The following is a 27270-nucleotide window of genomic DNA, read 5'->3' as shown; positions in this document are numbered from 1 at the left end:
TTTTACCTATACATTTATCCATTTTCTACTGCTTGTCCCCTTGTGGGGCGGTTTAGCTCGGTTGGTAGAGTGGCCGTGCCAGCAGGTTCGATTCCCGCTCCCGCCATCCTAGTCACTGCCGTTGTGTCCTTGGGCAAGACACTTTACCCACCTGCTCCCAGTGCCACCCACACTGGTTTAAATGTAACTTAGATATTGGGTTTCACTATGTAAAGCGCTTTGAGTCACTAGAGAAAAAGCGCTATATAAATATAATTCACTTCACTAATTCACTTTCTGGGTCACGGGGGGTGCTGGAGCTTATTTTAGCTAACTATAAAATACAATATAAACTTCCACATGGTTTTGCTTTGGAAATCTTTTTTTTCTTCGGTGTTACAAAGCCGTCGTGATTAATTTCTCGGGACAACGGAGCGAGTCGTCTCGTCTAAGCAGCAAAGAGTCTTTGCTATTCAACAGTTGCCATTTGTGCTGCTTTTTGCGTCTCCGAGTGCGCAATCAAGTCAGGATGAAAAGAAGGCAGCGTTAATTGTTAACACGACTGTCTTTTAAAAGTGCTGAGGTTTTGTTAGTCTGTCTTGGAGCATAACAGCTTTCACTTCAACATTTTATCATTTCAAAATGTTAGGTTTGATTTTTATTCACCAGCTGCTTTGGATGATATACCGCATTTCCTTGAATTGCCGTCAGGGCGCTAATTAATTTAAAACCTCTTCTCACTCCCGCGCTTACCAAAGGCATGCGGTAAAAGTAAGCATGCGCTAATTAATTTAAAACCTCTTCTCACTCCGGCGCTTACCAAAGGCATGCGGTAAAAGTAAGCATGCGCTAATTAATGTAAAACCTCTTCTCACTCCGGCGCTTACCAAAGGCATGCGATAAAAGTAGGCATGCGCTAATTAATTTAAAACCTCTTCTCACTCCGGCGCCTACCAAAGGCATGCGGTAAAAGTAGTCATGCGTTAATTAATTTAAAACCTCTTCTCACTCCGGCGCCTACCAAAGGCATGCGGTAAAAGTAGTCATGCGTTAATTAATTTAAAACCTCTTCTCACTCCGGCGCTTACAAAAGGTGCGCGGTAAAAGTAAGCATGCGCTAATTAATTTAAAACCTCTTCTCACTCCGGCGCTTACAAAAGGCATGCGGTAAAAGTAAGCATGCGTTAATTAATTTTAAACCTCTTCTCACTCCGGCGCTTACCAAAGGCATGCGGTAAAAGTAAGCATGCGCTAATTAATTTAAAACCTCCTCTCACTCCGGCGCTTACCAAAGGCATGCGGTAAAAGTAGGCATGCGTTAATTCATTTAAAACCTCTTCTCACTCCGGCGCTTACCAAAGGCATGCGGTAAAAGTAAGCATGCGCTAATTAATTTAAAACCTCTTCTCACTCCGGCGCTTACAAAAGGCATGCGGTAAAAGTAAGCATGCGCTAATTAATTTAAAACCTCTTCTCACTCCGGCGCTTACCAAAGGCATGCGGTAAAAGTAGGCATGCGTTAATTAATTTAAAACCTCTTCTCACTCCGGCGCTTACCAAAGGCATGCGGTAAAAGTAAGCATGCGCTAATTAATTTAAAACCTCTTCTCACTCCGGCGCTTACCAAAGGCATGCGGTAAAAGTAGGCATGCGCTAATTAATTTTAAACCTCTTCTCACTCCGGCGCTTACCAAAGGCATGCAGTAAAAATTTGAGTGTCATGTAAGGGGCGGTATAGCTCGGTTGGTAGAGTGGCTGTGCCAGCAACTTGAGGGTTGCAGGTTCGATCCCCGCTTCCGCCATCCTAGTCACTGTTGTTGTGTCCTTGGGCAAGACACTTTACCCACCTGCTCCCAGTGCCACCCACACTGGTTTAAATGTAAAAAATTGATATTGGGTTTCACTATGTAAAGCGCTTTGAGTCACTAGAGAAAAAGCGCTATATAAATATACTTCACTTCACTAAGGATACCATCATGAAAAGCACATTTAATAAAAAAAATATTAAGGTCTTACCTTTACTTATAAATGAAGTCCATGCGCCGCTCCTTCTGATCAAAAGCATCAATAACTTGTTTATAGAAGTCTTCCTTATCTTTCTTCAGTTTTAAAAGTCTCTCTGTCTCGATGGAGATCTTCCTTTATTACCTCCTGCTTCGATTGAAAGTCCACTTTAGAAAACTGCTATCAGACCGCTGCTATCAGTTAGCTCGGCTCCTCACGTGCGGGCGACGACAGAATTATCCTCGAACAACTCCCCCTCCCGTTCTGCTCCGTGGGTGATCTCTTTATCCCACCGCTGCCACCATGAAGTGTTATTGTGTAAATAATACACTGGGTATTTAGGACTGGAACATGCTTTATTCTAGCCCGGTTGTTACATCCTAAAAGGTCCGTCGTGCACCCCCCTCACCCCCGCGTCATATCCGTCCCAGCACATATCACGACACTTATACTTCTTCTGCAGCTGAGTAGTCGCAAGAAGGATCACTAGCGCCCTCTACCACCAGGAGGCGGGAGTCATTTAATGACTCATATTTGACACACGCAGCTACGGTATATTAATAAAAAATAGCTGCTTACGGTTCTTTTTTAGCATATTCAATAGCTTAAATCCTACTGAATAGCTCTTAATCTTCTTCCCTTTATGCGATTTCAAATTACCGGTATTGATATCAGCCTCCTCCATTTTGAAAATGATGACGTGACGTAATACTAAGCATGCGCTAATTATTTTGCGAAGCGAGTTTGACCCGGCAGTAATTCAAGTCAGGCGCGTACTATATGCCCGGCGGTAATTCAAGGAACAACGGTAATATCAGATTTGAGCTATTTTGGCAGATCCTGCCCACAATTCATTGCATTTGCACTGAATTGCATATTCAGCATCATGTTGTTATTGCGTCCACCTGTTTGCACTTGCACGATCCGCTGATTTATTCTATCCGTCCGAGCCAAGATGACATTCTACCTTCCTGCACTCAAGTAAACATCTTCTTAAATGTAATTCATTGGCATGCTGCGCGTATACCAGCTTCCAGGTAGATCTCACATCAAATGAATAAATCACATCCGCTCCAAATGTTCCCCGCTCACCTTCAAGCCCGGGATGACTCCCGCAAAGCCTTGAGAAACCTGGAGAACCAGCGATGAAAGATTGGGACTTTGGGGCCGGGGGGTGAGGGGGGAGGATCGAAATGTGCGGCAAAGTTCGACAAAAGGGAGAGAGAAAAAAATAAGAAGGAAGAAAGCGTTTTAGGGTTGTGTAAAGGTCAGATCGGAGACAGGATTAGGAAGGTTTGTGTTAAACGATAGATGAGGGATCACAGGAGGAAAATCGATGGCAACAATAGGAGGACAATGTTAGATTAGCCTGAGACACTTTTTCTTTTCCTTTGTTTGGACGATTCTTTTTTGTGTTGCCAGGAATGTGACAATAATCAAAGAACACGAAATAAAACCCATTGTCTCATCGCAGTTTAAGAAGGCGGTGCTGGTTGACTTCTGAAGTCGTTTTAATGCAGGACTGACCACACTTTTTCAATTGACCCAGTCGAGGCGATTTGCCTCATTCCTATTTACACTAAGGCTGGGCGATATTGGCTTTTATTAATATCTCTGTGTTTTTATGCCATATCGCGACACACAATATACAGTGGGGCAAAAAAGTATTTAGTCAGCCAGTGATTGTGCAAGTTCTCCCACTTAAAATGATGACAGAGGTCTGTAATGTTCATCATAGGTACACTTCAACTGTGAGAGACAGAATGTGAAAAAAAATCCAGGAATTTTATAGAATTTATTTGTAAATTATGCTTGAAATAAGTATTTGGTCAACCATTCTAAGCTCTCACTGATGGAAGGAGGTTTTGGCTCAAAATCTCACGATACATGGCCCCATTCATTCTTTCCTTAACACGGATCAATCGTCCTGTCCCCTTAGCAGAAAAACAGCCCCAAAGCATGATGTTTCCACCCCCATGCTTCACAGTAGGTATGGTGTTCTTGGGATGCAACTCAGTATTCTTCTTCCTCCAAACACGACAAGTTGAGTTTATACCAAAAAGTTCTCTTTTGGTTTCATCTGACCACATGACATTCTCCCAATCCTCTGCTGTATCATCCGTGTATCCGTTTTGGTATAAACTCAACTGGTCGTGTTTGGAGGAAGAAGAATACTCTAGCGCATTTGATGAAAGCACTTTTGTGGGGTGCCACACAGCAATGCATCATTGGAGAGGGTGTTTAGCATGGTTAGAAAAAAAAGTTACAGAGAATAGAACAAGGATGGACAATTCAACCCTTAACTCAACAATGAGTAGATGAGTGTTATGTGTAACTAAATGAACACTGAAATTCAAGTATTTCTCTCTCTCTCTCTCTCTCTATATATATATATATATATATATATATATATATATATACATATATATGTAGCTATAATTCACTGAAAGTCTTTTGACTTGGTGAATTCTAGCTGTAAATATACTCCTCCCCTCTTAACCACACCCCCAAACACGCCTCCACCGCCACCCCACCCCCCACCTCCTTGGAGGTCTCAAGGGTGGCAAGTATGAGCGAAAGAGAAAGCAGGGATTGTACATAGAGGAATAGTTTTTGTTCAACATCAGTTCATAACTTTTGAAAGTTATGTTGCTAACAGACCGACAAGAAACTCCTGGCGAAAACATAACCTCTGTGGCGGAGAGTAATAAAGGGCGCCAGGTTCGTCTCCAGCGTTCCGAGCCAAAACAGACTTGGTCAAGGACACCTGTGCCGAGCGAAAGCAATTGCTGCACACTTTTGTAAGCTAAATTTGTGAGGTATTTACGTTATTAAAAGTTCAAATGTGAGTTAACAAAATTTTCAAAACTGGTCGAAAAAATGTCTGCTGCTTCTCTGAGAGACATAGTGGATGTTCCCACGCAATTTCTCTGCATTTAAAAATGTGAATTACATTTAAAAATGAGTAGTCGGGTTGTCCTGGTACCAATATGTTGGTACCGGTACCGAAATGTATTTCAATACGTTTCAATATTATTTTTTAAAATAAAGGGCACCTCAAAAAATAACAATATTGGCTTCTTTTCAACACATTTTACAAGACATTAAACATTTATTTTCAATCAATCAATCAATCAATGTTTATTTATATAGCCCCAAATCACAAATGTCTCAAAGGGCTGCACAAATCATTACGACTACAACATCCTCAGAAGAACCCACAAAAGGGCAAGGAAAACTCACATCCAGTGGGCAGGGAGAATTCACATCCAGTGGGACGCCAGTGACAATGATGACTATGAGAAACCTTGGAGAGGACCTCAGATGTGGGCAACCCCCCCCCCCCCCCCCCCCCCCCCCCCCCCCCCCCCCCCCCCCCCCTCTAGGGGACCGAAAGCAATGGATGTCGGGCGGGTCTAACATGATACTGTGAAAGTTCAATCCATAGTGGCTCCAACACAGCCGCGAGAGTTCAGTTCAAGCGGATCCAAGACAGCAGCGAGGAAACCATCTCAAGCGGAGGCGGATCAGCAGCGTAGAGATGTCCCCAACCGATACACAGGCGAGCGGTCCATCCTGGGTCCCGACGAGCGGTCCTTCCTGGGTCTGGACTCTGGACAGCCAGTACTTCATCCATGGTCATCGGACCGGACCCCCTCCACAAGGGAGGGGGGGACATAGGAGAAAAAAGAAAAAAAGCGGCAGATCAACTGGTCTAAAAAGGAGGTCTATTTAAAGGCTGGAGTATACAGATGAGTTTTAAGGTGAGACTTCTACTGAGCATTTCTATTGCACTCAAATAATAATTATAGTAAAATATAGATTAAAAAACTTTAGGCACATTGGGCTTGTTTTATTGCACTCAAGCAATATACAAGTGTATATATTACATTACAGCCTGCCATAATGTAGGATTACCGTATTTTTCGGAGTATAAGTCGCTCTGCCGAAAATGCATAATAAAGAAGGAAAAAAACATATATAAGTCGCACTACAGTATGAGTCGCATTTTTGGGGGAAATCTGTTAGATGAAACCCAACAGCAAGAATAGACATTTGAAAGGCAATTTAAAATAAATAAAGAATAGTGAACAACAGGCTGAATAAGTGTAGGTTATATGAGGCATAAATAAGCAACTGCTATGTTAACCTAACATATTATGGTAAGAGTCATTCAAATAACTATAACATATAGAACATGCTATATGTTTACCAAACAATCTGTCACTCCATCCATCCATCCATCTTCTTCCGCTTATCCGAGGTCGGGTCGCGGGGGCAGCAGCCTAAGCAGGGAAACCCAGACTTCCCTCTCCCCAGCCACTTCGTCTAGCTCTTCCCGGGGGATCCCGAGGCGTTCCCAGGCCAGCCGGGAGACATAGTCTTCCCAACGTGTCCTGGGTCTTCCCCGTGGCCTCCTACCGGTCGGACTCGCCCTAAACACCTCCCTAGGGAGGCGTTCGGGTGGCATCCTGACCAGGTGCCCGAACCACCTCATCTGGCTCCTCTCCATGTGGAGGAGCAGCGGCTTTACTTTGAGTTCCTCCCGGATGGCAGAGCTTCTCACCCTATCTCTAAGGGAGAGACCCAAACTCATTTCGGCCGCTTGTACCCGTGATCTTATCCTTTTGGTCATGACCCAAAGCTCATGACCATAAGTGAGGATGGGAACGTAGATCGACCGGTAAATTGAGAGCTTTGCCTTCCGGCTCAGCTCCTTCTTCACCACAACGGATCGGTACAACGTCCGCATTACTGAAGACGCCGCACCGATCCGCCTGTCGATCTCACGATCCACTCTTCCCTCACTCGTGAACAAGACTCCTAGGTACTTGAACTCCTCCACTTGGGGCAGGGTCTCCTCTCCTACCCGGAGATGGCACTCCACCCTTTTCCGGGCTACCTGTCACTCCTAATCCATAAATCCCATGAAATTTTATACGTCTAGTCCAGTGGTTCTCAACCTTTTTCAGTGATGTACCCCCTGTGAACATTTTTTTAATTCAAGTACCCCCTAATCAGAGCAAAGCATTTTTGTTTGAAAAAAATAGATTTAGACTTAAAATACAGCACTATGTCATCAGTTTCTGATTTATTAAATTGTATGACAGTGCAAAATATTGCTCATTTGTAGTGGTCTTTCTTGAACTATTTAGAAAAAAAGATATAAAAAGAACTAAAACTTGTTGAAAAATAAACAATTGATTCAATTATAAATAAAGATTTCTACACATAGAAGTAATCATCAACTTAAAGTGCCCTCTTTGGAGATTGTAATAGAGATCCATCTGGATTCATTGCCTGTGTATCGGTTGGGGACATCGCTACGCTGCTGCTCCGCCTCCGCTTGAGATGGTTTCCTGTGGACGGGACTCTCGCTGCTGTCTTGGATCCGCTTTGAACTGAACTCTCGCGGCTGTGTTGGAGCCACTATGGATAGAAACATTTAAGTCTCACCTTAAAACTCATTTGTATACTCTAGCCTTTAAATAGACTCCCTTTTTAGACCAGTTGATCTGCCGTTTCTTTTCTTTTTCTTCTATGTCCCACTCTCCTTTGTGGAGGGGGTCCGGTCCGATCCGGTGGCCATGTACTGCTTGCCTGTGTATCGGCTGGGGACATCTCTGCGCTGCTGATCCGCCTCCGCTTGGGATGGTTTCCTGCTGGCTCCGCTGTGAACGCGACTCGCTGCTGTGTTGGATCCGCTTTGGACTGGACTCTCGCGACTGTGTTGGATCCATTATGGATTGAACTTTCACAGTATCATGTTAGACACGCTCGACATCCATTGCTTTCCTCCTCTCCAAGGTTCTCATAGTCATCATTGTCACCGACGTCCCACTGGGTGTGAGTTTTCCTTGCCCTTATGTGGGCCTACCGAGGATGTCGTAGTGGTTTGTGCAGCCCTTTGAGACACTAGTGATTTAGGGCTATATAAGTAAACATTGATTGATTGATTGATAGTGATTCCCAAAGCCCAAAAAAAGTCTGCGGGCTATAGAGCGTTTTCATTTCGGGCTCCAGTACTCTGGAATGCCCTCCCGGTATCAGTTTGAGATGCCACCTCAGTAGAAGCATTTAAGTCTCACCTTAAAACTCATTGGTATACTCCAGCCTTTAAATAGACTCCCTTTTTAGACCAGTTGATCTGCTGTTTCTTTTCTTTTTCTCCTATGTCCCACTCTCCCTTGTGGAGGGGTTCCGGTCCGATCCGGTGGCCATGTACTGCTCGCCCGTGTATCGGCTGGGGACATCTCTGCGCTGCTGATCCGCCTCCGCTTGGGATGGTTTCCTGTGAACGGGACTCTTGCTCCTTTGTTGGATCCGCTTTGGACTGGACTCTCGCGACTGTGTTGGATCCATTATGGATTGAACTTTCACAGTATCATGTTAGACCCGCTCGACATCCATTGCTTTCCTCCTCTCCAAGGTTCTCATAGTCATCATTGTCACCGACGTCCCACTGGGTGTGAGTTTTCCTTGCCCTTATGTGGGCCTACCGAGGATGTCGTAGTGGTTTGTGCAGCCCTTTGAGACACTAGTGATTTAGGGCTATATAAGTAAACATTGATTGATTGATTGATTGATTGAACTTTCACAGTATCATGTTAGACCCGCTCGACATCCATTGCTTTCGGTCCCCTAGAGGGGGGGGTTGCCCACATCTGAGGTCCTCTCCAAGGTTTCTCATAGTCAGCATTGTCACTGGCGTCCCACTGGATGTGAATTCTCCCTGCCCACTGGGTGTGAGTTTTCCTTGCCCTTTTGTGGGTTCTTCCGAGGATGTCGTAGTCGTAATGATTTGTGCAGTCCTTTGAGACATTTGTGATTTGGGGCTATATAAATAAACATTGATTGATTGATTGATATTCTATATTTTAATTAAATCATGTTTTCCCACTCCATGACTGCCTCCATTTCTGCATCTCGGGGTTCGTCACCAACCAACCCTGACAACTCCTAGTTAGCGCCACCAATGTCAAGGGCAAAAATCCGAAGACGTGACAGTGCGAATAATACTTGATCCCCTCTGGGAATTGAGGAATGGGAAGACATTGCAAGCCACACGACGGCCGAGTAATCGTGCGCGCAAAGACGGCACGACAACAGCATCCCATAATGAGCGTTGCCGTAGCCCTCCTTAAAAATCCTGCAGCGGTCCGAAGCCGTTCCGCCGGCAAATTCAATTACGGGGAATGACTCATTCCGCCATTATGACGACTGTCAGATTTTGTTGTGTCACACAATAAGGCGGAGAGGGGGGAAAACAAATGATTCGCCCGAGCCCCCCACAGACTGCCTTCCTCATCTCCCCCCTCCTCCTCCTCCCCCAAAGCTGCCTTTCTTCATCCCGCTTGTTTTCATCCCTGCCTTCTCTCTCTCCCGCCTCTGCTGCTGTCGTTCGTCCAGTTTTTTCTTTGACTTAGTCTTCATTCATCCTCTGTTCGTCTCCTGCGGCTACAAGGCGACATAGCCTTTCTAATTTGCTCGCCCCCCCCCAACTTGGCCCACTACCACCACCTTCCTCATCCTCCTCCTCCTCCTCGCGTCCTTCGCCGACTGCATTCCCACCTCTCTCTCTCTCTCTAGATAATTAGGATCTCTGATTTTTACGCTTCTCTCTTCCATAATAGGCGCTGCAGACGCAATAAGAGCACAGCCAAGTCCACACACACAAATGTGTGTAAGCGCGAGATGAATGCATTCTCCTTTATTCTCTCCTGCATTCTCCGACTGGCAGGAAGTGGGAATATTTATGTGTTTTGGCTTTTGTGTGTGTATTCCTCAGTGGTGACTTATGAGCGTGCGCTGTCTCTGTAGAACAAGAAGCGGGTCGTAGTTGAGCTCTCGGCGCTTCAACTCCCCGCAGACTGACAGCTGACAGGGGCCAAACACACACTTGTGATGGTTAAACACAGCCAGAGTGTCACCACAGGTGTGTGTGTGTGTGTGTCACCGTGGCTGCATGTTTTCTATTCTATTCTGCAAAGCAGGAAAGTCGTGCATCCTACCAGCACAGTCCGGGGATGTAAAACTGGTTTTCATTGAGGGCCACATTACATTTATCAACCAATCAAAGTTTACTTTTATAGCACTGTAACAGTCGCTTGCTGTCGTGCGGGTTCCCTGGACCACCAAGGAAGGACAATGCTTTCGAGCAGGTTTGACTCGCTTTATTTTTCAATAGAGCTCTTCCGCTTTTCAGCTCCTTCTCCACTGCTCTGTACTCGGTCGCTTTCAGCCACCCCCGATCCTCGCTGTCTTCAGCTCGCTCTCTGTCGCCTTCCTCCGCTGCTGCCCTTTTATACAGCCAGAGGAGATTCATTGATTGTGTGTAGGTGCGCGATCCTCTCACCTGAACTCGATCGTGGCGTCACGCCCCGCCTCTCCACTCGGCCGCATTCCCCAGCATGCCCTGCCCCGCTGCGCCTCTCCACAAGCTCTACATCACGAGTGTCTCAAAGGGCTGCACAAGCCACAACAGCATCCTCTGCTCAGATCCCACATCGGGGCAAGGCAAAACTCTACCCAATGGGACAATGAGAAACCTTGAAGGGGACCGCAGATGTGGAGAACCCTCCCCCTTGGGCGACTGCTGCAATGGGGATCGAGTAGATCTAGCATAATATTGTGAGAGTCCAGTCCATAGTAGATCTGACATAATAGTGAGAGTCCAGTCCATAGTGGATCTAACATAATAGTGAGAGTCCAGTCCATAGTGGATCTAACATAATAGTGAGATTCCAGTCCATAGTGGATCTAACATAATAGTGAGAGTCCAGTCCATAGTGGATCTAACATAATAGTGAGATTCCAGTCCATAGTGGATCTAACATAATAGTGAGAGTCCAGTCCATGGTGGATCTAGCATAATATTGTGAGAGTCTGGTCCATAGTGGATCTAACATAATAGTGAGTGTCCAGTCCATAGTGGATCTAACATAATAGTGAGAGTCCAGTCCATTCTGGATCTAAAATAATAGTGAGAGTCCAGTCCATAGTGGATCTAGCATAATATTGTGAACGCCCAGTCCATAGTGGATCTAACATAATAGTGAGAGTCCAGTCCATAGTGGATCTAACATAATAGTGTGAGAGTCCAGTCCATAGTGGATCCAACATAATAGTGAGAGTCCAGTCCATAGTGGATCCAACATAATAGTGAGAGTCCAGTCTATTCTGGATCTAAAATAATAGTGAGAGTCCAGTCCATAGTGGATCTAACATAATAGTGAGAGTCCAGTCCATAGTGGATCTAACATAATAGTGAGAGTCCAGTCCATAGTGGATCTAACATAATAGTGAGAGTCCAGTCCATAGTGGATCTAGCATAATATTGTGAAAGCCCAGTCCATAGTGGATCTAACATAATAGTGGGAGTCCAGTCCATAGTGGATCTAGCATAATATTGTGAAAGCCCAGTCCATAGTGGATCTAACATAATAGTGAGAGTCCAGTCCATAGTGGATCTAGCGTAATATTGTGAAAGCCCAGTCCATAGTGGATCAAACATAATAGTGAGAGTCAAGCTCATAGCGGATCTAGCATAATATTGTGAAAGCCCAGTCCATAGTGGATCTAACATAATAGTGAGAGTCCAGTCCATAGTGGATCTAGCATAATATTGTGAAAGCCCAGTCCATAGTGGATCTAACATAATAGTGAGAGTCCAGTCCATAGTGGATCTAACATAATAGTGAGAGTCCAGTCCATAGCTGATCCAACATAATAGTGAGTAACACCAGATACTTACTGTTTTTCTGACCTCCCTCAAATCCCCAGTATAGCAAAACTGCACATTTCAGAGTGGCCTTTTAGTGTGGCCAGCCTAAGGCACACCTGTGCAATAATCAGGCCGGTTAATCATCATCTTGATATGCCACACCTGTGAGGTGGTATGGATTATCTAGACAAAGAAGAAATGCTCACTAACACAGATTTATCAATCAATCAATGTTTATTTATATAGCCCCAAATCACTAGTGTCTCAAAGGGCTTTTAGACAGACTTGTGAACAATATTTGAGAGGAATATTTCTTATGTATCATGATAAATGGGAGCAAAAACAAAAGTGTTGTGTTATATTTTTGTTCAGTATATGAATCCAGCCATTAATCAGTCCTTCATCAACCTATCTCTCTATCAGTCCATCCCTCCATTCATACTGTCTGCTTGAAGTTGACAATATTGCACAGGACTATATTCATTATTGTCAGAGTGGGCCTCGGTGTAATTTCCTTTCAGGCCGAGACGTCTGACATGCAACCGTGTATTCTTATCAATTCACAAAAAGCACAATAGGGAGTGTCACGCTTCCTCTGTGGGAATTAAAATTGGAAATGAGGACACGGAGGTGTTGATCTGTATCAGAGTTGATTATCGCCGACGCTGTACGCCAATGAACAGCATGTTCATTTGTCACGTGAGACTTAGGGCACGTTAACACTTGTCATACTTGGTGTCGGAGTTAGTTTGTGATGAACCCCAAAAATGCAGAGAAGGAGGCAGGCATTGAATGCGAAAACGTGATTTCATTTAACACTAAAACACTAAGCAAGAACAAATAAAAGGGGTACAACAAAAAGTGTGCAAACTAAACGAGCTAGCATGGGAGCTAGAAAACAAAAGGAACTTAGCATGGAAGCTAGCAAAAACAAAAAAGGGCCTAGCGTGGAAGCTAGTGTGTAGCGAGCAGGAAAACAAAAGTCGTACTTGTAACGTGAAAACAAACTGGAAGCAGGGAACAAAAAAAACAGTAAGCTACAAACATCTAACGAATATCGCTTACCGCTACGCTGCAAAGACACGACACGGTACGACACGACCGGAGCGACAATACATGACAATAATCCGGCACTGACTGGAGGAACAAAGCAGGTAAACCAATGAACAGCATGTTCCATTTGTCACGTCAGACTTAGGGCACGTTATCACTTGTCATACTTGGTGTCGGAGTTAGTTTGTGATGAACCCCAAAAATGCAGAGAAGGAGGCAGGCATTGAATGCGAAAACGTGATTTCATTTAACACTAAAACACTAAGCAAGAACAAATAAAAGGGGTACAACAAAAAGTGTGCAAACTAAACGAGCTAGCATGGGAGCTAGAAAACAAAAGGAACTTAGCATGGAAGTTAGCAAAAACAAAAAATGGCCTAGCGTGGAAGCTAATGTGTAGCGAGCAGGATAACAAAAGTCGTACTTGTAACGTGAAAACAAACTGGAGGCAGGGAACAAAAAAAACAGTAAGCTACAAACATCTAACGGATATAGCTTACCGCTACGCTGCGAAGACACGACAGGAGCGACAATACATGACAATAATCCAGCACTGACTGGAGGAACAAAGCAGGGACGGCGTGGCGCAGTGGGAGAGTGGCCGTGCACAGCCCGAGGGTCCCTGGTTCCAATCCCACCTAGTACCAACCTCGTCACGTCCGTTGTGTCCTGAGCAAGACACTTCACCCTTGCTCCTGATGGGTGCTGGTTGGCGCCTTGCATGGCAGCTCCCTCCATCCGTGTGTGAATGTGTGTGTGAATGGGTGAATGTGGAAGTAGTGTCAAAGCGCTTTGAGTACCTTGACGGTAGAAAAGCGCTATACAAGTACAACCCATTTATCATTTATTAAAATTGGGTCGGGCTGATTGACACCAGGTGTGGCCAGGTGCCAATCAGCCGCAGCTGAGGGGAAAACAGCGCACAGGAAACAGACAAAATAAGAGCGCTGACAGGAACTTAAAACAGGAAATACTAACACACAGAGAAAACTGTCAGTGGCAAGCCCGACACTCGGGTCGTTATGAAAGGAACTCTGGTGTGTTTGCACCATACGTTAGGTCACCTGGGAACTTTATTATCCAAACCCTGGGGCCCACTTGCAGGGAGGGGGTGTCACAATCCGATATGATCAGTAAAAATATCAAGTACCTGGTTATACCGGCTTGTATCTAAAATCTCAGATAAAAGCTCTGTTAAAAGCATTTTTACAGTAGCTCTACTGGTGCAAAGCTGGACAGCCAGTTAACTTCTAATTTTCCTTTGGATCTTGTCTGCGATCAGGTGGCGACTTGTCCAGGGTGTACCCCGCCTTCCGCCCGATTGTAGCTGAGATAGGCGCCAGTGCCCCCCGCGACCCCGAAAGGGAATAAGCGGTAGAAAATGGATGGATGGATGGATCTTTTCTTGTATTTAGGTCATTTACAGAAGGTAAACATGTTAGGCTATAGCAGCGTTTTCTCCACCTGTGGGGAATAGAGACATGACAGGTGGGATGGGAGGGAATTTCACTTAAAACATTTTTTTTATTATTCTATTCTTGCGGGCGGAAATGATCAAGAAGAACGCGGCGTTGGAATATAATTACAACACTTTATGTACATATTTATATACATACTTATATAATATGTAACTACAAGCTCCATTCACAGACAGAGTCCCATTGCTTTTATGAGCGGTCAAGCGAGTTAAAAGCCGAAAACTTTAGTTTTTTTTATTTGTGGCGAGCCGCCACAAATAAATGAATGTGTGGGAAACCCTGACTTGAATGTTACTTGATGTTCAATACCTTTGAAAATGTTAAGCTTGGCATTAGCGTTCCGTTGTGGCGATGAGGGCAGGTGGGGCTTGAAAACTCCCCCTTGTCCAAAGTGGGGGGTGACAAAAAAAAGTTTGAGAACCACTGGGCTATAGGCTACTAGGAGTTCGCACCTACACAACAGCCAAGCACACAATAGCACACAAACTAGATGTACTTAATAACTGTCCTGAATTGAACAATATTGCATTTTACAAGTAACATCAAATTATAGTTGCATATTACTTCCACATGCCTAATTTCCAAGGCAGTAGACTATTAACCTTCGTCTTGTGTTAGTTTTAGTTTTTAAATGAATAAAAACACCACCTACATTTATTTTTTTGCATCAAAGCTTTTTGACTTTGTCAGGAACCTCTTTGTCAACAAAATAAAACATTTACATTTTTTTCACTAAATTATAAAATGCTCTGGTAGAAATTATGCCCTTGGTGTTGTTAGGGTCGGTTTCGACCCAGTTATAAAAATAAGATGATAAAGCAATGATAAGAGCCAAAACTGAACACACTGACAGCCAGCTCCTCTCCCAACCATGTGAGTTTTAGTGGATTCTCATTTTACCTTGTTATCCTGTACAAAAACAAACAAAAGACGGGCACTAAAAGTGTCACTTTTTGCCACTCTGATTTTGTTTTTTTATTAGTTTTGGAGCTAGTAATCTATTTCTCTTGGTTTCATTTGCTTGATTGGTTGTTGTTTGTTTGATCTTGGATTTCTGTTGCTGAAAAAAATAAGTTTTAGCCTTTTTCTTGAAGTAAATATATATGGGTCGAAATTGACCCGTAACACCATAGATGTTACTATAGTTAAAATTCTTAAAATGAAAAAATAAATAAAACACATTTATTTAAGAGATGTGTTCTAATTCCCCTTAGTAATAGTTAGGTAACACAACAACCTTTTTTTTATTTATATGATTCTCTTGAGGTTCGTTTTACCATTTTTAAAAATTGAAATCGAGGGGTATACTGACAAAAAAAGGCCCAATGGCCCAAACCAAAAATATTAAAACCAATATTTTCAAGGATAAGGAAGCTTAACGAGGTAACCAAGAGATGAGAAACAAATTGGATGATAGATAATTGTTTTTAGTGTATTTTACAGCTGATTTAAGACATGGGTCAAAACCGACCCGTTAACATAAGAGATGGTAACAGAAAGCTAACACAAGAAGAAGGTTAAAAAGTATCCATTAAAAATATTTGAATCATTCAAGCACTGTGTATTTTATTTTGTCACCACTAAGTCACATGGTAGATAATATGCTATGCTTCAATTTAAAGGCAGTTAAAGTTTCTCAATAACTATCATGAAACTACTATTGTATTTATTGTATCTGACGTCATCGCTAAAAGACCGATAAACAGAAAGGCGTATAATTCGCCAAAATTCACCCATTTAGAGTTCGGAAATCGGTTCAAAAAATAGATGGTCTTTTTTCTGCACCATCAAGGTATATATTGACGCTTACATAGGTCTGCTGATAATGTTCCCCTTTAAGGTATATCCATCCATCCATTTCCTACCGCTTATTCCCTTTGGGGGCGCTGGTGCCTATCCCAGCTTCAATGATATCCAACAATTGCGACAATGACTTTTAACTGTCAACTGAGTTGATGATTTCTGCTGGTGGTTTGCCTCTGGATTTTTTCAACGCAAAAAAAGTGCCTTGGCTCAAACCAGGTTGAGAAACACTGGACTAGAACATTCCCCGCCAATCGGGAGAACTTAACCCCAGGACAACTACATATTATTAGAATATCATGAAAAAGTTGATTTATTTCAGTAATTATATTCAGAACGTGAAACTTACATATTATATCAAATCATTACACACATAGTGATATATTTGAAATGTTTATTTCTTTAAATTTTGATCATTAGTACTGACAATTACTGAAAATCCCAAATTCAGTATCTCAGAAAATTTGAATATTAGTTACGAATAGTACCAAAAAATATTTTTTAGAAATGTGGGCCAACTGAAAAGTACGAACATGGAAAGTTTCAGCATGTACGACGTTGTTTCTTATTCAAGAGTGGCTTTACACAAGGAATGCGACATATCTTCCATACGTCGGTGCGTGGTGGTTCTTGAAGCACTGACTCCAGCTGCAGTCCACCCTTTGTGGATCTCCCCCACATTTTTGAATGGGTTTTGTTTGACAATCCTCTCCAGGGCGCGGTTATCTATTTTGCGTGTACACTCTTTTCTACCACATCTTTGTCTTCCCTTGGCCTCTCTATTAATGTGCTTGGACACAGAGCTCTGGGAACATTCAACCTCTTTGGCAATGACCTTTTGTGTCTTGCCCTCCTTCTTTAAAGTATCAATGGTCATCTTTTGGACAGTTGTCAAGTCAGCAGTCTTCCCCATGATTGTGTGTCACACAGAATCAAAACGAGAGACCATTTAAAGGCTTTTCCAGGTGTTTTGAGTGAGTTAGCTAATTAGAGCGTGGCACCAGGTGTCTTCAATATCTGACCTTTTCACCATATTCTAATTTTCTGAGGGTTTTCATTGATTGTCAGCTATAATCATCTCCTATTTGGCAAAAATAACACTTGAAATGTATCAGTCTGTTTGGAATGAATGTATACATTCTACAAGTTTGACTTTCTGAATGGAATTAAAGAAATAAATCAACTTTTTCATGATATTCTAATAATATGACCAGCACCTGTATGACGAGGCATCACACACTCTGATTGGCGACGATGTCAACACGGCTGACTTTCCCTCTCTCTCTCTCATTCCACACCGAAACACTTTCCAATCTCCTGGCTACTGCATTCAATTTTGTTTCTTATTCAAGAGTGGCTTTACACAAGGAATGCAACAGCTGAAGCCCATATCTTGCATACGTCGGTGCGTGGTGGTTCTTGAAGCACTGACTCCAGCCGCAGTCCACCCTTTGTGGATCTCCCCCACATTTTTGAATGGGTTTTGTTTGACAATCCTCTCCTGGGCGCGGTTATCTATCTTGCTTGTACACTTTTTTTCTACCACATCTTTGTCTTCCCTTGGCCTCTCTATTAATGTGCTTGGACACAGACCTCTGGGAACATCCAACCTCTTTGGCAATGACCTTTTGTCTCTTGCCCTCCTTCTTTAAAGTATCAATGGTCATCTTTTGGACAGTTGTCAAGTCAGCAGTCTTCCCCATGATTGTGTGTCATCCAGAATCAAACCGAGAGACCATTTAAAGGCTTTTCCAGGTGTTTGAAGTTATTTAGCTAATTAGAGTGTGGCACCAGGTGTCTTCAATATCTGACCTTTTCACCATATTCTAATTTTCTGAGGGTTTTCATTGATTGTCAGCTATAATCATTTCCTTTTTGGCAAAAATAACACTTGAAATGTATCAGTCTGTTTGGAATGAATGTATACATTCTACAAGTTTGACTTTCTAAATGGAATTAAAGAAATAAATCAACTTTTTCATGATATTCTAATGATATGACCAGCACCTGTATGACGAGGCATCACGCCCTCTGATTGGCGACGATGTCAACATGGCTGACTTTCCCTCTCTCTCTCTCTCATTCCACACCGAAACACTTTCCAATCTCCTGGCTTCTGCATTCAATTTTGCTCTCCACCCCCCCACCCCCACCCCGTCGTACGCGACCTTCCTCCATCATCGTCACCCCCGCCGTCTCCTCGGAATACTAGTTATTTTCTCCGTCTAACGCCGTCAATAGCTCTCAATAACAATGAGAGACCGCCACTTCCCATGGCGTTCCTCGATGAAGGTGTCGCCTCCTATCCGTCACGCCGCCAATCTGCCTCTCGGTAATAGCCAATCAAACGGCCGCCCTGGAAAACGCAGAGCTCCTCGTGATGGGTTCACCCATCGATTTGATTGAGTGCACCTGAGGGCCCGCCGCTTCGGCCATCCTCCCCGGACCCGATCGATACGCCATCACTACCGACACACGGTGACTGCATCAAAACACACACAACCACAGCAGTCATAGTGGTGATCTCGCTGTGGGGTCCAACTAATCATCATTTACGTAACTCCTTTTAGTGCATGTACATCAAAGTAACCACAGGAAGGGGGACTGAGCCATGCAGTCATTATACATGTATGTTTCAGCACACATACACCATATCCATTCAATACGGCGACTCCCACAGCGCGGCCATTATTCCACGACGTGTCACGGCACGCCGATGGCCTCACGCCCAGGCCTGCCGTCCGTGCACTCGGAGCCGGACTCAGCCTAATGAGGGCAGCGCGGCCATCTGCACAGTATGGTGTGCGTTCTTAGTTAAAAACACTGGCACGCAGAGGCTTTTTCCACGCTTGGTCCCCACAATCCGCCCGAGAAAGTCACGGTGTGCAGTAAAGGGGAAAAAGGAGGTGGTCGATAATTGCGTGGACAGAAAAAAAAAATGAAAAGAAAAGGCGAAGGAATGGATGCAAAAAAGAAAAAAAAATGTTGCATGCTTGTGGCGGTTTTTGAAGCCCACAAACACGTTTTTAACAAAATGTTCTTTTGTTAAAAAGAGAAAAAAGTATACTGTCAGGCTTGGACTAAGGAATGGACTCAGATGCAGAGTAGGGATTTTTAGTAGGGCTTTTATTTTGACTACTCTTTCACCTCCAGAGTCAGAGTAATTCAAAATCTATAAATAGGTTCCAAAAAGGGGAAAAAATGAAAATCACTTCTATGCATCCATCCATCCATCTTCTTCCGCTTATCTGAGGTCAGGTCGCGGGGGCAGCAGCCTAAGCAGGGAAGCCCAGACTTCCCTCTCCCCAGCCACTTCGTCCAGCTCTTCCCGGGGGATCCCGAGGCGTTCCCAGGCCAGCCGGGAGAAATAGTCTTCCCAACGTGTCCTGGGTCTCCCCCGTGCCCTCCTACCAGTTGGACGTGCCCTAAACACCTCCCTAGGGAGGCGTTCGGGTGGCATCCTGACCAGATGCCCGAACCACCTCATCTGGCTCCTCTCGATGTGGAGGAGCAGCGGCTTTACTTTGAGTTCCTCCCGGATGGCAGAGCTTCTCACCCTATCTCTAAGGGAGAGACCCGCCACACGGCGGAGGAAACTCATTTGGGCCGCTTGTACCCGTGATCTTATCCTTTCGGTCATGACCCAAAGCTCATGACCATAGGTGAGGATGGGAACGTAGATCGACCGGTAAATTGAGAGCTTTGCCTTCCGGCTCAGCTCCTTCTTCACCACAACGGATCGATACAGCGTCCTCATTACTGAAGACGCCGCACCGATCCGCCTGTCAATCTCACGATCCACTCTTCCCTCACTCGTGGACAAGACTCCTAGGTACTTGAAGTCCTCCACTTGGGGCAGGGTCTCCTCCCCAACCCGGAGATGGCACTCCACCCTTTTCCGGGCGAGCACCATGGACTCGGACTTGGAGGTGCTGATTCTCATTCCGGTCGCTTCACACTCGGCTGCGAACCGATCCAGTCAGAGCTGAAGATCCCGGCCAGATGAAGCCATCAGGACCACATCATCTGCAAAAGGCAGAGACCTAATCCTGCAGCCACCAAACCGGAACCCCTCAACGCCTTGACTGCGCCTAGAAATTCTGTCCATAAAAGTTATGAACAGAATCCCCCCAAAAACAAAGACGAACTGTAATTTGCTATGAAACTTAATATAAAACGCTCCAACAGGAGGTAACGCGCTACATTTACTCCGTTACATCTACTTGAGTAACTTTTGGGATAAATTGTACTTCTAAGAGTAGTTTTAATGCAACATACTTTTACTTGAGTATATTTATAGAGAAGAAACGCTACTTTTACTCCACTCCATTTATCTACATTCAGCTCGCTACTCACTACTGATTTTTATCAATCTGTTAATGCACGCTTTGTTTCCTTTTGGTTTGTTTGACATACCTTCAAAGTAGGATCTATCGCATGCCTGCGTTTCACCAATCAAATGCAGTCACCGGTGACGTTTGACTCCGTTTCACCAATCAAATGCAGTCACTGGTGACGTTCGACTCCGCTTCACCAATCAAATGCAGTCACTGGTGACGTTTGACTCCGTTTCACCAATCAAATGCAGTCACTGGTGACGTTTGACTCCGTTTCACCAATCAAATGCAGTCACTGGTGACGTTTGACTCCGTTTCTCCAATCAAATGCAGTCACTGGTGACGTTCGACTCCGTTTCACCAATCAAATGCAGTCACTGGTGACGTTTGACTCCGTTTCACCAATCAAATGCAGTCACTGGTGACGTTTGACTCTGCTTCACCAATCAAATGCAGTCACTGGTGACGTTTGACTCCGTTTCACCAATCAAATGCAGTCACTGGTGACGTTCGACTCCGCTTCACCAATCAAATGCAGTCACTGGTGACGTTTGACTCAGTTTCACCAATCAAATGCAGTCACTGGTGACGTTTGACTCCGTTTCACCAATCAAATGCAGTCACTGGTGACGTTTGACTCCGTTTCTCCAATCAAATGCAGTCACTGGTGGCGTTCGACTCCGTTTCACCAATCAAATGCAGTCACTGGTGACGTTTGACTCCGTTTCACCAATCAAATGCAGTCACTGGTGACGTTTGACTCTGCTTCACCAATCAAATGCAGTCACTGGTGACGTTTGACTCCGTTTCACCAATCAAATGCAGTCACTGGTGACGTTCGACTCCGTTTCACCAATCAAATGCAGTCACTGGTGACGTTTGACTCCGTTTCACCAATCAAATGCAGTCACTGGTGACGTTTGACTCCGTTTCTCCAATCAAATGCAGTCACCGGTGACGTTTGACTCCGTTTCACCAATCAAATGCAGTCACTGGTGACGTTCGACTCCGTTTCACCAATCAAATGCAGTCACTGGTGACGTTCGACTCCGTTTCACCAATCAAATGCAGTCACTGGTGACGTTTGACTCCGTTTCTCCAATCAAATGCAGTCACCGGTGACGTTTGACTCCGTTTCTCCAATCAAATGCAGTCACTGGTGACGTTTGACTCCGTTTCACCAATCAAATGCAGTCACCGGTGACGTTTGACTCCGTTTCACCAATCAACTGCAGTCACTGGTGACGTTTGACTCCGTTTCTCCAATCAAATGCAGTCACTGGTGACGTTTGACTCCGTTTCACCAATCAAACAGAGCCAGGCAGTAACATGATTAACTGCACTTTTTTTCTTTTTTTTAATCAACCTTTGTTTATAAATTTCAAGATTTACAAACAGTTGAAAATAATAATCAAGGTAAGTACAAAAACAGTACAAAACAGTATAAAAAGCGTACAAAACAGCGCCAGGGGGTTGTAAATTCAAAGTAACTAATGTAGAGTGCAAAATAAAATAAAATTAAAAAAACATATTTAAAGTAAACAAAGTGCAAAGCCACAGGCTCACTCAATCTCAGTAAATAACTGAAATTTGGAACACAGCATCATCGTTTTCACAGCTTTTTGGTTGTTAGAGTTAGAGTGTTTTCATGCAGAGTTCTAAATCTTTTTTAAAGGCACAAAAAACAGGTCAGGTATTGAGAAACTTACATTTATGAATATAAAACTTAGCCAATAGTATAATGTTCTTGCAAAGGTAAATTTCATTTTCAAATTTTTTGTTCAATACAGTGTAAAACCAAATATGTATTATTTAATATACATTACTGTTTTAGTTGCTTAAGAGAAATTCCTGGCTCTGAATTTGTCTATTGCTATTTTTTGTTTTTGTGCATTACTTGTTGCCGTCATCAATAAACGAACAGGTTAGTCATCAGTTACTCCAGGGGTAGGGAACCTATGGCTCTCGAGCCAGATGTGGCTCTTTTGATGACTACATCTGGCTCTCAGATAAATCTTAGCTGACGTTGCTTAACACGATAAGTAATTAATAATTCCACTGGTAATCACAGTGTTAAAAATAACGTTCAAAATATAAAACATTCTCATGCATTTTAATCCATCCATCCGTTTCTACCGCACCTGTTCAAGAAGTCGCATTAATGGTCAAGAGTATTTTATTTATTATTGGTTAACTTCAGAATAACAATGTTATTAAAAATAATAAGAGATGCACGCATTTAGTTGTTAGGAGGCGTAGAATTCTCTTGTGGGACGACACTGTACAAGGGTACAGGGTCTACGGGTTTCTCCTCATTGAGCTAAATTGAATCCAGTCTCTGTTGAATTCCTTGCTTCTTGTCTGTTTAATACATGTCATCAGTGTTTGAACCTGACAGTTGTATTCAGTGTTAAAAAATATGATACGGCTCTCACGGAAATACATTTTAAAATACTTGGCTTTCATGGCTCTCTCAGCCAAAAAGGTTCCCGACCCCTGAGTTACTCAGTACTTGAGTAGTTTTTTCACAACATACTTTTTACTTTCACTCAAGTAAATATTTAGCTGACTACTCCTTACTTTTACTTTTAGTATTACACCTCTAAAGTAACAGTACTCTTATTTGAGTACAATTTCTGGCTTTTCTACCCACCTCTGCATGTCAGTGATGCTTTACAGTGTCTGTGTATCATGGTCCACTCCCTCCCTGTAAAGGTCAAAAGGTGAACCTCCTCGCTACTCCGACCGCGCTCCTGGTTCAATTGGCGGTCGTTAAACTTCCCCGTCTGTCTGTCGCCTCCGCCTACTTTGTGACGAGGCGATCTGTATGCATATGAGGAAGCTGCCTTTGAGAGCCTGTGTGTTTGTTGTGGTGTTGTCTTTGAACTGTCTCTGGAGATCTCCTGCAGGCTGAACCCTGCATCTTCCAAAAGACTGACTTCCCACAGGAGACTTGAAGAGGACTCGTATTTTATGACGAGACAGTAAATCTCTAAAGCAGGGGTGTCCAAAGTGCGGCCCGCGGGTCATTTTAAAAATACTATGAAAAAAATTAAAAACATAAAAAAAGGTATAAAAGAGCTAAACAGGTGAAATGTAACAAGAAAATGTTGCAATGTTTACTCTAATAACACAAAGCTGCCATAGTGAATCAAAATCATGAATTATTGAGCAATTCAAGGCTCCAATTTCGTCACATTAAATATTCCACTTTCAGATATTTTTTGGAGGCAAATGTTGCATATTTTGTGTTTGCCATATAAAAAACTGAGCTGTTTTTTTTTCAAAGAATGGCCTAAAACAAACAAACAAAAAACATAAACTACCAAAAAAACGTATAATTGACGAATAGATCTGAAGTTGATCTTGACACCATTGTGTTAAAAGTAAACAGTAAAAAAAAAATGTTGTTATTTTTTAACACTTTAATGATTAGGACCCTTTTGGATCAGTGTGTGTTGTTTTTAAGTGTCGTTGCACAAAAAAAAACAGTGAATTAAAATCAATGGTGTTATGAGTTGTTGACCTTTTTACGGCTCCAATTATGATATAATCTCAAACATTCTACTTAAAAATTTTATTGGGTGAAAATATTGCATTTAAAAAAAAAAAATTAAATAAAAAAACCTGGTTTTCTTTGACAAAAAGAGCATACAACTTAAATCTTTAAGAACGTCTTATTGACAGATGGACTTAATGTTGATCTAGAGCAGGGGTCACCAACCTTTTTGAAACCAAGAGCTACTTCTTGGGTACTAATTAATGCGAAGGGCAACCAGTTTGATACACACTTAAAAAAAATTGCCAGAAATAGCCAATTTGCTCAATTTACCTTTAATAAATATATATATATATATATATATATATATATATATAAATTGGTATTTCTGTCCGTCATTCCATCGTACATTTTTTTCCTTTTACGGAAAGTTTTTTGTTTTTGATTGATTAATTGATTGATTGATTGATACTTTTATTAGTAGATTGCACAGTACAGTACATATTCCGTACAATTGACCACTAAATGGCAACACCCGAATAAGTTTTTCAACTTGTTTAATTCCACGTTAATCAATTCATGGTAGAGAATAAATGATGAAAAAAATGGTTTAAAAGAAGAGAAAACAGGAAAAAAAGTAAAATTAAATTTTGAAACATAGTTTATCTTCAATTTCGACTCTTTGAAATTCAAAATTCAACCGGAAAAAAAGAAGATTCTAATCTTTAAAAAAAAAAAAAAAAAAAAAATGAATTTATGGAGCATCATTTGTAATTTTTCCTGATTAAGATTAATTTTACAATTTTGATGACATGTTTTAAATAGGTTAAAATCCAATCTGCATTTTGTTATAAGAATATATAACAAATTGGACCAAGCTATATTTCTAACAAAGACAAATCATTATTTCTTCTAGATTTTCCAGAATTAAAAAAAAACAAAAAACTCAGAAGACTTTGAAATAATATTTAAATTATTTCAAAATGTTTTCTATATTTGCCAGAATATTTTTTGGGGATTTTAATCATAATATGTTTGAAGAAATATTTCACAAATATTCTTTGTCGAAAAAACAGAAGCTAAAATGAAGAATTAAATTAAAATGTATTTATTATTCTTTACCATAAAAACAATCAATTTACTTGAACATTGGTTTAAATTGTCAGGAAAGAAGAGGAAGGAATTTAAAAGGTAAAAAGGTATATGTGTTTAAAAATCCTAAAATCATTTTTAAGGTTGTATTTTTTCTATAAAATTGTCTTTCTATAAGTTATAAGAAGCAAAGTAAAACAATAAATGAATTTATTTAAACAAGGGAAGACCAAGTCTTTAAAATATTTTCTTGGATTTTCTACTTCCATTTGAGTTTTGTCTCTCTTAGAATTAAAAATGTCGAGCAAAGCGAGACCAGCTTGCTAGTAAATAAATACAATTAAATAAATAGAGGCAGCTCACTGGTAAGTGCTGCTATTTGAGCTATTTTTAGAACAGGCCAGCGGGCGACTCATCTGGTCCTTACGGGCACCGCATTGGTGACTCCTGATCTAGAGATTTAAAACTTGAATATTAATAAAAATAATAATACTGAATAGTGACACATTTTTAACATTTTATTTTTACCAAAAGTAATTTGGGGTCACTGGGATCAAGCCTGAGTGGAGACTTAAATATATATTTTTTATTCATATGTTGTATTGGTTTTTAAAATAAATGGCCCCCACTTGCTTTGATTTTGATTTGGAAAAAGTTTGGACACCCCTGCTCTAAAGCTGTTAGATCAGTGGTTCTCAACCTTTTTTCAGTGATGTACCCCCTGGGAACATTTTTTTAACTCAAGTACCCCCTAATCAGAGCAAAGCATTTTTGGTTGAAAAAGAGAGATAAAGAAGTAAAATACAGCACTATGTCTTTAGTTTCAGATTTATTAAATTGTATAACAGTGCAAAATATTGCTCATTTGTAGTGGTCTTTCTTGAACTATTTGGAAAAAAAGGTATAAAAATAACCAAAAACTTATAGAAAAATAAACAAGTGATTCAATTATAAATTAAAGCTGCAAGCAGCGTTGGTTGGGTCCGCCTTTGGCTGCCGCCGCTACTCAAGCCCTGGTCTAATTCAGATCAACATAGAGGTTTTTGTTTCATGTCTCTACGACATTCCTAACAGAAGTTACATGCAGTTTTATCTGGGTTTTTTCCTAGGGGGCGCTAGAGTGCAATTTTGATTTTTAGGGTTTGGTTTTTTATTAGATGGCAATTTTCGCCAGTCCTGATGTGTGTGTAAAATTTAGTGAGTTTTGAAGCATGTTAAGGGGGTCAAATTACAGATGGGCGTTTCTGGATGTTGTTGATAAATGGCTTTCGCTTTGCATAGTAGAGCTTTAACTTGCACTTTGAAGCATTTTAAGGGTGTCAAATTACAGCTCAAATAGGCAAAAATTGCATATTTTAGGAAACTTTGCGCAGGGGTACTTTGAAGGCGCGTAAAATCAAAACTCGAGCATTAATCAAAACTCTTTCGATAACTTTTAATCAAAAGGGTTCAAACTCTCTCCTGTGCGAGTTTGAAGCTTAAACAACAAACGAGCTCAGAGGAGATAACGTTTGAATAAAGGTGACGGGTGTTTACAAAACTTTTATTTTGAAGGGGTAATTTTTAACTTCCTGTTGATTTTTGCTGAGGAATGTCAAATATTAAAATGTAGGTCTAAGTGAGACCAACATGGAAGTTTTTGTTTCATGTCTTTCCGACATTCCTACAGGAAGTTACAAGCAGTTTTGTCTTTGTTTTCTTCTTAGGAGCAGTTTTTTCTGTGTTTTATTAAAAAATTGCGCTAGAGCGCAATTTTGAGTTTTGGGTTTTTGTTTATTCATTAAATCGCAATTTTTGCCAGTCCTGATGTGTGTGCCAAGTTTGGTGGGTTTTGAAGCATTTTAAGGGGGTCAAATTTGACCCCCTTAATATAGGAAAACTTTTGTTTTCTCACAGGAAAATAAAAGTTTTGTAAACACCCGTCACCTTTTTCAAACGTTATCTCCTCTGAGCCTGTTTGTCGTTTCAGCTTCAAACTTGCACAGAAGAGAGTTTGAACCCTTCTAATTAAAAGTTATCGAAAGAGTTTTGATTACTGCTCCGGTTTGGATTTTACGCGCCATCAAAAAACCTGCCCAAATTTTCCTAAAAAATATCATTTTTGCCTCTTTGAGCTGTAATTTGACCCCCTTAAAATGCTTCAAGGTGCAAGTTAAAGCACTACTATGCAAAGCGAAAGCCATTTATCAACAACATCCAGAAAAAACGATCTGTAATTTCACCACCTTAACATGCTTCAAAACTCACCAAATTTTACACACACATTAGGACTGGCGAAAATTGCCATCTGATAAAAAACCA

General features: G+C 42.0%; 1 protein-coding gene across 4 annotated transcripts in view; it reads left to right on the top strand.

Moving 5' to 3' along the window:
- Nucleotides 1-27270, top strand: part of grik5 (glutamate receptor, ionotropic, kainate 5) — a 475370-nt gene that overhangs the window by 292422 nt on the left and 155678 nt on the right. The window lies entirely within an intron of this gene.

The sequence above is a fragment of the Nerophis ophidion genome, linkage group LG11, assembly GCF_033978795.1.
Source record: "Nerophis ophidion isolate RoL-2023_Sa linkage group LG11, RoL_Noph_v1.0, whole genome shotgun sequence".
Classification (NCBI taxonomy): Eukaryota; Metazoa; Chordata; class Actinopteri; order Syngnathiformes; family Syngnathidae; genus Nerophis; species Nerophis ophidion.
Note: the sequence above shows the minus strand (reverse complement) of the source record. Positions and strands in the feature narration are given on the sequence as shown.